Raw genomic sequence first — 9,435 nt, 5'->3', positions numbered from 1 at the left:
GTTCACGAACATTCGAGGACTCCACAGTAACATCCACGCCGTCCATCAACATCTTGAGACGGCTCGACCAGAAATGCTGTTCCTTACGGAGACGCAAATACTCTGCCCGGCTGACAGCAGCTACTTGAATTACCCTGGCTATATGCTTGAAGAGTCCTTCAAAGCGAAAGCTGGGGTCTGCTTGTTTGTCCGGGCAGATGTTTGCTGTCGCCGTCTGCGTCATTTGGAGGACCCCTCCTTCTCCATCCTTGGGGTACATGTTGACCTGGGCAGTCATTGCCGTGTCTACATGTGCCTCTACAGATCCCACCACGGCGACATGGAGACAACTCGTCTCATGGACCACCTTACTCGGGCGGCAGATGACGCGCAGGCGCAGTTTCCTAAAGCGGAATTGGTGTTTTTAGGGGACTTCAATGCTCACCACGAGTCGTGGTTAAGTTCCTCTAAAACTGACCATGCTGGAAGAACTGCCCACACATTCGCTCTCACACACGATTTAACCCAACTGGTGAATCAGCCCACCCGGATTCCAGATAGGGTTGGTGACGCGCCCTCTTTGTTGGACCTTCTGCTGACGTCTCGCCCGGCTGGATATCGGGTGGTGGTCCAAGCCCCTCTGGGCACTTCGGATCACTGCTTGATATCCACTAAAGTGGCAACGTTACTGCCACCACCACCTACTGTGGCTAAACGCCGCATTTGGCATTATGCGTCGGCAGATTGGGACGGTATGCGGGACTATTTTGCATCCGTTCCCTGGCGGCAGCGCTGTTTTAGTGAGGTGGATCCAACAGCTAGCGCGACTGCCGTTGCTGATGAGATCTTAATCGGGATGGAATACTACATCCCGCATTCGGATCTCGTCAGTAAAGGGAGGCGCAACCGCTGGTTCAACCGCGAGTGTGCTGTGGCTGTTGAGAACAAACAGACTGCATACCGCGCTTGGATCAGGGGTCTAGCTTCAGACGATCCCAATACGAACTCACTTAAAACAGCCTACAATAATGCCACCAGGTCTTGCAAAAGAGCGTACATCAGAGCGGATGCTCAGCGCGTCGCACGAGTTGGCCAAGAACTCTTGACGCATCCCACAGGTAGTCGTAGCTACTGGCGTCTGGCCAGAGCCGTTGCGTCGAACTTCTGCCAGCCCTCGCTGCCACCGCTGAGATACTCTGACGGCAATCTAGCCCACAAGCCGCAGGATAAAGCCGACCTCTTGGCAAATCTGTTTGCGGCTAACTCCTGTCTCGACGACTGTAACGCACAGCCACCAACTCTACCTCACTGTGGCTACACGATGTCTGATATTCGTATCAGACAATGCGATGTGCGTACGCAGCTGCAGTCTCTCGACGTCCGGAAAGCTAGTGGTCCTGATGGTATCCCAGCGATTGTACTTAGAAATTGCGCAGCTGAGTTGACTCCCGTGCTAACGCGACTGTATCGTCTGTCGCTCTCTTCAGGTCGTGTGCCGGACTCTTGGAGAGAGGCTAATGTGCAACCAGTTCCCAAAAAAGGCGACCGATCAGACCCGCATAATTACCGTCCCATAGCCATTACTTCCATAATATGCAAGGTTTTAGAGCGGATCCTTAATAAACAACTGACCCAATACCTAGAAGATCACTCCATAATTAATGATCGGCAGTATGGGTTTCGTCCGAAACGATCAACGGGTGACCTTCTAGCGTACTTATCGCATATTTGGGGTGAGGCTATAGACAAACGTGGCGAATCGTTGGCTGTTAGCCTCGATATAGCCAAAGCGTTCGATCGGGTCTGGCACAAAGCCCTTCTCTCCAAGCTCCCGGCGTACGGTTTGCCAGCCCAGTTATGCAGCTGGATTGCCGATTTCCTTCGTGAGCGGAGAATTCGCGTCGTTTCTGACGGCAGCATTTCGAGGTTCGTGAATGTGAACGCCGGCGTACCGCAGGGATCCGTCCTATCTCCCACGCTTTTCCTTCTGCATATCAATGATATGCTTCCACTTGGGAATATTCATTGTTATGCAGATGATAGCACTGTTCATGGGGGATATCATGGATTCCCCGCAGCTGGGCGCGCCGATACTGACAGAGAGCGATCTGATCTTGTCGTTGAGCTCAATAGGATATTGGACCTCATATCTGCATGGGGATCCAGTAATCTTGTTGAGTTCAACGCCAAGAAAACACAGGTTTGCGCGTTAACAACAAAATTGTCGCCGTTCCTTCCCATGCCTTCTCTGATGAGCACAGCACTTTCACCTCAGAGCAGTTTCACCTTGCTCGGTATGGAAATCTGCTGTGATTTGAATCCAAGGAGCTACATCGAATCTGTGATCAAAACAGCCTCACGGAAACTCGGAGTCCTGAACAAGGTGCGACGTTTTTTCACGCCGGACCAGTTATGCCTGCTGTACAAAACACAGGTCCGGTCTTGCGTTGAGTATTGTTCGCACTTGTGGGACGGCTCCGCCAAGTACCTACTCGATGCCTTGGATAAATTACAGCGTCGTGCAACTCGAATTATAGGCGACGAAGAGGTCTCATCACGCCTTGAACCTCTGCAACTGCGTAGAGATGTTGCATCGCTTAGCGCCTTTTACCGCATGTACCATGGTGAGTGCTCTGAGGAGCTGTTCAACCTCATCCCCCCGTCCCCGTTCCTGCTCAGAAGCACGCGTGCTGGCCTTCGTAGTCACCGTTTCACTACCTGCCGCATTCCATCGCGTACTAAAAGGTTCGGTGGCTCCTTTCTCTGCCGCACGGTTGACAAATGGAACTCCCTTCCGGCACATGTCTTCCCTCCCTCTTATGATATGGGGTCCTTCAAACGAGGCGTGAAGAGGCATATTGTAGGCAGGCAGGGTGGAGGCGGCTAGTGCAGTGAGGATTCCATCGCTGCACTAGGTTCCTTCGCGTTTGGATACCACTTTCCACTTAACATCAGGTGGAGTGGAGTCATTTGCCTGTCAGGTATAAAAAAAAAAAAAAAAAAAAAAAAAAAAAAATGAAGTACAAGAAATTTTGAGAGACTGTGGAGGTGAATTCAATAATGATAAAATACGAAAAATATTAGCAGAATTCAGAATAAGACAACGCCTGGTAACGCCCTGTGGACCAGAGCAAAATGGTTTGAGCGAACGGGAAAATCGTACGGTAGTATGTGATGTATGCTCACGAGGAATTATCTCAGAACTTATGGGCTGAGTTAGTTAAAACAGCTGTTTACATTCTGAACAGAACTGGACCGACTACTATAGCAAGGAAATCACCTTATGAACTATGGTTTGGTAAAAAAACCACAGCACTTGAAAATAATCGGAGCGTCGTGTTATGCTCATGTTCCGAAACAGACTCGCAAGAAATTGGACAAGAAAGCGGTGAAATGCAAGTTGCTTAATTATGACGACGATAATTGTTACAGGCTTTGGATTGAAAAGTCAAACAAGGTCTATCAAGAGACGTGACTTTCAATGAAAGGCCACTCAAAGGACAGAGGGACACATATCTAGAGAGTGATCAGGATAATGGCGAGATACCTTATAAAGTTTGGAACAGACCTTCAACCTCTAAAGGAGCGTTTTGTTGTCAAAGGATATTCACACAAAAAAAGGGGGATTGATTATGATCAAACTTTTAGCCCTGTTGCTAACCTAGGAAACGTGAGAGTGGTACTTAGCGTAGCTGTTAGAAATGCTGAAAATATGGCTATTAGACAGTTTGATGTAACAACTACGTTTTTATATGGAGGCCTTGATGAAGAGATCTACATGAAGCAACCGGACGGATATGTTGATGGTACTGGACGAGTGTGTCTTTCAAGCTCCGCGCTGCTGGAATAAGTGCATAGTGAATTTCTTCAAGGAAATCGGGTTTAAAGTAAGTGAAGCGGATTAGCTGCTTACTTATTAGAAATTATAATATACTTTCTTGGTATAGAGATATATCTCTATAGATCACAGAAAAGACGGCTTAAAGAAACATCAGGCTTCCTACATAAAGAAGTTGATGAATAGGTTTGATTTGAAGCAGTGCAAACACCGGTTTGTTGGTTGATACCGATCAACACCTATTGTGAATGATGGACAAATACACGGTGAATAAAGAGATAATTCAGATATCAAACAGAGATATAGGCAGATTGTTGGAGCACTAGCCTATTTGATTATGCTGTCAATGTGGTGTCAAGAAGGCTCGATAGTCCTACTGAAGATGACTGTGTCAGGGTGAAGCGGATTATGAGATATATTCAGTGTACTCCAGATTTCGGAATCAATTATGGCAGAAATAAGAGTGTCCTGGAATGCTTCAGTGATGCAGATCATGGCGGAGACGTACATACGAGGCGCTCAACTTCAGGAGTGCTATGCATGTATACCGGAGGAGCTATTATTACATGGATGAGCAAGAGACAACAAAGCGTAGCCATTTCGACTACAGAGTCGGAGAGTGTAGCTGCTAGCAAAGGTGCGAGGGAGTGTGTGTGGTAAGATCGGGTTATGGCAAGTCTAATTGGAGTTAAAGCTAAACCGACTTTGCAAATTGATTACGAGGCAGTAATAAGACTAGCGGAAAACGAGGCATTTCATCGGCGTACAAAGCATATCCGAATACGTCATTTTTTTATCAGAAAGCTGGTAACTAAGAGAGAGTTTATAATAAAGACGGACAACTGGCGGATATTTGTACCATAGCGCTACTGAGACCGAGGCTACAAAAATGTGTCTGTCGATTGTGTATTCATTGAGAGAAGATTAGAGTTTGAGTATGATGTTCAATGAAACTCAATGGTCATAAAGAAAACATATGTTTAAATGTTATGTTTAAATATAGCTTGTCTAAAAATGTCGGAACAATAAAAAGGGACATAGCAAAATGTATTCACAATTTTATTTATAAATAGTATTAGCAAAGTGTAGTAAATTCATCAACTATAAGTTCTAAGTAGTAGTGGTCCCAACTAATTTTGAAGAAAATATTCCACCGCTAAGGGTTCACACATGAAGACTTATTTTTATAAATAACGCCTAAATTTTGTGAGGAGCAATTATTTTAATGGTTTATTTTGATGTTGTTGTGGTTTTGTTGAGGCGTTTTACTTTCAATATACTTTGATCAATGAGCACCGATTTTTATTATCTCCTGTGTTTAGTCCCGTATAATGGCGAACTAGGGGATGCATCCGGTTTGCACACTTTCCGTTAACCGATTTCAATAAAACTTAGCAATTATATGTATGTAATTCTGAAGTATTTTTAGTACTCTGTACTGAGATTATGTACTACCGTCACCTTTCCTCCTTTGGTCGGCTTGCAAGACCAGAACACTCATTCCTTATATTTATTTTCAAATAATTATAAATGTATTCCTTTAGCAAAAATAAAAACATGTGGCAACTGGTATTTAAAAATAGAAAACTTGAGTTTTATTACCAGCAACCTTTCAATGTCATAGAAATACAATGAAAGTGTTACAATGTTATTTTATACGAACATAAAAGAATGTTCAACAATACTTTGCTAAAAAAATGGAAAACATAATAATTTCTAACAAAAAACTCCTACACTTCTATATTTCTTTGCCTTAATAAATACATACACTTTCTGTAATATGGTTTCCGGTTGGAATTGTTTTTTAATAAATCATAGTTTTACATTATAAGCTATACAATGAGGACTATTGGTAGATACCTATTGCGAAAATACGCTCGTTACCTACTTGTAAAAGTTTTTTCCCACAAACTAAAACGTCAAATGTCAATTCGATGATAATAATATCTCAAGTCACGACCCTGTACTTAATTCATTAAGACTTAATAATCATCTTGAGTCGTACCTCGTTTAAGTGCTGGGTGAAGATTATTTAATAAGTAGACTCTTCGATAACTCTCAAAAGATGCGTAATCTGTGTGTAATCGTTAATGTGCACAACTGAAGTAATATTTATTTATGAAACAGTGGCGTAAGATCTCAGTATCAACCCAGCAATAACATTTCCTTACTACATTTCGTTACTAATGTCTGTCACCGCCTATCAGTTTCAATATTTATGGTTGATAAAATACTGCTTAGAGCTGTCATTGCGTGATAAAACCAACGTGCGCGTAGTTGTCATCTTAAGCCAGGTTTTCACTATACCAGTACGTTCGGAACGAGTCCACTACGACAAACTACTCGGACGCTACTCGTAGCGTGTAAACACACACAGCGCACTCAGACGTCGTCATCCGATCAGAGTAGACTCGGACGCAGTTCTATTCTTTCGAGTATACTCGGATCATTTTATGCCATGAACATATCTGTTACAACTCCTATACCTGGCAGAAGCAGATCAGTCGTCGTCATCTTTATTATCTATGGAAACAAATGCTACTTTGTCGCCGATGTACTAGCAAGGTGTAAACCGAAATCCGAGTGGAATCCTTTACGACCTAGCTCGTACGAGCGCACTCGGTTCGAGAGCAGTCGTAGAGTGAAAACCCGGCTTTGAGCCACCTTAAACCCCGCGATAAACAGTTGCGACGCGTGGCTGTTGCGCTGTGCGGTACGTAATAAACTTGTCGTTACCCCGCCCCATTTGCTTTATTGTGATCAATTTCCAAGATGGCAGGTATCACTTGGATATGACGTAAAAATGAGGATGATACAATAAGCATAACACTATCATTGCATGAGGACCATAATTTATTTTGCACCTCACAAGCTCGTAATCGGATCATTAGAAATCTGCGTGCAAAACCGTTTTTGAAATTCGAACTTGACGATGGCCTGTGGTGCACTAACTTTTCATTCGATGAAAAAAACCCCTAACGACACGTTTAACTACGCGATTTATCGTACATTATTTATGTAATATGAATCCTTCGGTATATTTTATTCTTATTATTGTTGACATTAAATTGACAACATCGCTGCGCGCTGGTTACATACTCGATGATTGACAACGATCAACTAATTTTGTTTATTAAAACTGATTTGTTACAGCTGTTTTTCTTTCATCTGCCATTTTCCTTGCTATAGTGAGGTGAAAAGTTGTGTATTTCGCTCGGTAACAAAGTTCTTTTGCGTGTCGTACGCTCAGGATACTATTTTAGAATATTTACAGTCCTAGGGTCCTTCGCTTGCTCAGGTTTCAATACAAGCACTTGCATCAAACAACACCTTTGCAGCCTTGCATAACAAATAACTATTTCACGTTCGTTTCTGTAGTGCGTTTATGTACTGTCAAGAGACCGTCGTGTTTCGAGACTTAATTTTCTTTTGGCGAACGTGACGGAATGTACAAATCGTGCTCCTGGTCGTAAGCGACACGCCTGTCCATGATAATTGTAGTGCCACTCAGTGCTTTAAATCACAAACATCTGAGGAACGCAACTGCGCTTGTCACCCTGAAACATAAGTCGACAAGTCCCATCTGTAATTTCATCAGCACCCTTCTCCTTCAAAACCCTAACGGTCATATTATACTTTTTTTATAATATCAAATGACGGGTCGAAGAAATCATGTGTCTGGTGGTAAGATATACACGCCTTTGCAGTGCCAGTCAGAGCTTTAAAACTAGGAAATCAAAGTTTACATTTGCTATCCAACTACCACTTTAAACAAATTTTAATGTAATAAAATAGAGTACGTAAAAATTATAAACGTATTGCTTTATTGTATGATATCATTGATTTTCGATTCGACCGTTAGCAGTGATCTTATATGTATACGATCATTGATCACTAGGTATTATATATTATATTTCAATCATTTTCAATTGTCTATTCTGACAACTCAATAAATGACGATTGGGTATAGTACATATATGCATATGTATACATTTATACCCTTAGCTTATAATTCAGGTTTTCATTAAAATTCAAAGTGCCAAGTTACAATAATATAAAGTTATTATTAAGTTTTATTCACCGACATGTTGACGAGAATAAGAATATTTAAATCCTATTATAATATCTAGAGACAATATACTTAATGAACTCAAAACGTATTTTTATTTTATCCGATTGCGACTTCAACTTGCCAATATATTAAATGTGCGTAAGCAGATTTCTAATTAATGTAAAATGTATTTACACAATAAATCGCAAAATGTTGCACCTGTGTAACGTACAAGTATCTACGTATCTTTATTATTTGAATTTAAAATACTTTACCTACGTCTACATGTGTTCGTCTGCGTCTAAGACCCAAACAATACAAAAAATATCTACCTGCTAGTCGGATTTAGGCAATGCAATGCGGATTCTTTTAAGTAAACCTCTTGCCGTGTCCCCCATTGAGAAATGCCCGTAGACAGCGGGAGTCGCGTCGATCAATATTATGGTAAAGCTACGCGGAAGTTTACATTCCCCTAACACCGCTTAAATTTGAAACTTAGAGTGACTTCTATCTGATTATTAGTAACTGAACGTTTCGGAATTCATTCAAATGTATATACAGAAAAAGTGAAGTGTATAAATTTTAATGGACAGCAGTGATTCATCGGGAGAGCCCAAGAAGGGGAGTTCGTTCATTTTTATATTTACATCGTATCCCTCGCGGCATGCGCGACGCTTCTCCGCCAGTCTTGTTACTACGGTTTCACGAACGAACACCACTGCAATGAAAGTGATGTAAATATTACTCATACCATAATATTTACACTTGGATTGTTAGTTTTAAAACATAGGCAAGTTACACTAGTGAAGTGTTAGTAAAAATAACATAGTATATGTAAAGGGTTTTGTGTGAAAATGAGACTAAATTGTTGTTGTGAGTCGTTTCTCTTCGATCCAAGTGCGGGCAAGGAAATACCGCACGTCCTCAGTGTATTTCAGGAAACACTTCCAGTGAGGAACTTTTTGTTCTCATAATTCACGCTAGAGGTCAGTATTGATTTGATTATTCCAAACAAATAAATTAATCGTCAATTTCATTTCAGACTGCGTTCGGCGACGTATAGTTAAGCATATATAGCTAGAGTTCAACCACCGACAAGCTCTTCCCTTTTTAGCATCCCTTCTCCGCCCTTTACGCATGATCGATCGGCTGGGTTTAGGGGTTCACTGTACAGTAGGGTGCGTGCGGGGTGTTATACACACTTTGTAGATCGTAGTAGTATAATATGAACTTCGTATATGTTTATAAAACATGCAAGATCTATAGTTACTTTATATAGACCAACGGACATTATAAGTGTAGGTAGCTGTAGGTAAGAGTGTGTTATGTAACATTCGATTTACATTACATGTATATAAGAATACTAAATTAACAACGAATGAATGAGTTTATAGTAGTTACCGTACATAGATAGTAACTAACATGTGAGTATGGTTCGACAAGGGATCTCATTTTATTCACACTTTCTTATATATACAGGGTGTAATCATTAAGTGTGCCCAGGCGATTATTCCGTAAATATGTGTGTGTGTGTGTGTGTGTGTGTGTGTGTGTGTGTGTGTGTGTG

Source organism: Hyposmocoma kahamanoa, unplaced genomic scaffold (assembly GCF_003589595.1).
Source record: "Hyposmocoma kahamanoa isolate Upper Pololo Valley unplaced genomic scaffold, ASM358959v1 99879, whole genome shotgun sequence".
Classification (NCBI taxonomy): domain Eukaryota; kingdom Metazoa; phylum Arthropoda; class Insecta; order Lepidoptera; family Cosmopterigidae; genus Hyposmocoma; species Hyposmocoma kahamanoa.
The sequence above is the reverse complement of the archived record's forward strand: the minus strand, read 5'-3'. Positions refer to the sequence as shown.